The following is a 1,983-nucleotide window of genomic DNA, read 5'->3' as shown; positions in this document are numbered from 1 at the left end:
GGGCATGACACAGGTGGTGGCTAACCTTGCACCTCCCTGGAGGCCCCATAGTCAGTGCACCCAGATTACAACCCTACGACCCCCACAAGTGACCCACTCAAGGGGCAGACTCAGTGAGCACCAAAGCTCCACTAAAGCAAGTCCTGCTCTGTAGGGTGGACTCCTGCACAGTGGCTCCTCCACAGTAGTTGCAGTTGGTAGTCCCAACTGATCACCCCCCAGAGTGAGATGCTCATAAAGAGGCCCTGACATCACCCCCTCCCCCTGTTCAGCAATGATGAACAGAAAGTCTGGAGGGAGAAGTGAGGGCAGAGCCTGGGTGGGCAGGAGGCTGAGAAGAGCATGAGGGGCCGGGCATTGGGGCAGTGCCATGAGGGGACGGTGGGAGTACTTTAGCTGCTGCTCTGCTGCTCCTGCTCATGGATGAGGCTGGCGATGGGGCTGGTGATGCCTCCTATCAAGGTCCAGTACTCGTCAAAGCTGATGCACCCATCGTGGTTGGTGTCCAAGGCCCGGATGAGCTTGTCAGCAGCCTTTCAATTCCCCGTGTCCATCAGCATGTGGTTGAGCTCTTGCTGAAGCATCTTTCGGAAGCTGCTCTTGCTGATCTTATTCTTGCCCAGGCTGTATTTAGACAAATATTTATAGAAGTTTTTCCACCAGAACCGCAACCGCCTTCTCCTGCTCTGTGCAGCCGTCCGCCATCTCACTGCCTCACTCCTTGAGGGGCCTGGGCACCATGAGAATCACAGATGAGAAAAGACCCCACAGGCCAAACCTCCTCCCCCACATACACCCTGGGCCCTCTGTCAACTGTAATTGAAAAACAATGAAAAATGATCAAAAATTAAAAAAAAATAATTTAAGCCCGGTCGGTTCTGTCTACTTTCACCTGCAGGGACAGGGGGACCAAGGCTCCTAGCAAAGACCCAAGCCTGGGGAGGGAAGAAATCCAAGTGCCATTTCCAGCAACCAGGCAGCTGCAGAAGCATGGAATATGGTGGGAGCACAGAGGTAGATGCAGGTTGCTGCTAATGTTTTAGTTCTTAAAACTCGTAGCGAGCAGGGATAGCTAATGACTAACACTAAAATCCTCTGTCTTGCTGAGACTGATATTCTGGGGGAAACAAAGAAAAGGCCTGTATCTGGTTGGTGGGGGAAGAAGACAAAGAGTCACCATGAAATGTGGGATGCAACTGATCTCAGCGATGTTGAAGAGCAAGAGACTTGCAGCTGAGAGGGAACCTGAAATGGTCAGCCTCCTGGAGTTCATAGAAACTTTCAGGAAGCCTTCAAGCTTCTTCCAGAATGAGGAGGGAAGGTGCACACAAAACTAGGATGTTAGCTGACACATTACACAGATGAAGTCCAGCTAGAGCACCCCTATAGAAATATGCATCCCTTGGTACAATTGGGAAGCCACCCCTTCTACAGGCACGAACTCGTTCTATGAGATGAATCCGCACAACATTTGAAAGTGTGGAGAGGCAGAGAGAAGGCAGGTGAGGCCTGTCATAGATATGGAGAAAGGATCCCCAAATTGACCCCATTTTTATGATCCCCACTAGTGAAGCTGCTGCAATCCCACAATGGATGATGTGATCAGAAATGCTGTTATCCGGGATTGGAAAGCTTCAAGAAGCATCGAGAGGTTTTCCAATAGGGCAGACAAGTTGAACTGTAGTTTGAAGATCTCACTGAACATCACCTAAAGAAGCTGTGTTCCTGAGCATAGAAAACAGGCCCTCGGGGGGCTGACGGGCAAGTGGTTAAGCTAGAAAAGGTGAGCAAGAGAGGGAACGGGAAATGGGAAGGGTCTGGCAGGCTCATCTTAGGATGGCAGACTCCAGATGTTGGAAGACAAATGATTCCTCATTCTTCAACAGCTGGAACCAGACCAGCCCCAGCTTATCTTCCCAGGGGATAGGCCCAGCTCTGAGATCTAATTCAGGCAGACTTTCCAGAACCCTGTTGGTGAGCACA

At 50.8% G+C, this 1,983-nt stretch overlaps 1 pseudogene across 1 annotated transcript; it reads right to left on the bottom strand.

Annotated features, from left to right (window-relative positions):
• Positions 1-392: 392 nt before the first annotated feature.
• LOC308517267 (protein S100-A16-like) lies at positions 393-725 on the bottom strand (annotated as a pseudogene). Its single transcript has one exon. The product of its transcript is annotated as a protein S100-A16-like (transcript).
• Positions 726-1,983: the final 1,258 nt, after the last annotated feature.

This window comes from Myotis nattereri (assembly GCF_964212035.1).
Source record: "Myotis nattereri genome assembly, chromosome: 3".
NCBI lineage: Eukaryota > Metazoa > Chordata > Mammalia > Chiroptera > Vespertilionidae > Myotis > Myotis nattereri.
The sequence above is the reverse complement of the archived record's forward strand: the minus strand, read 5'-3'. Positions and strand labels throughout refer to the sequence as shown.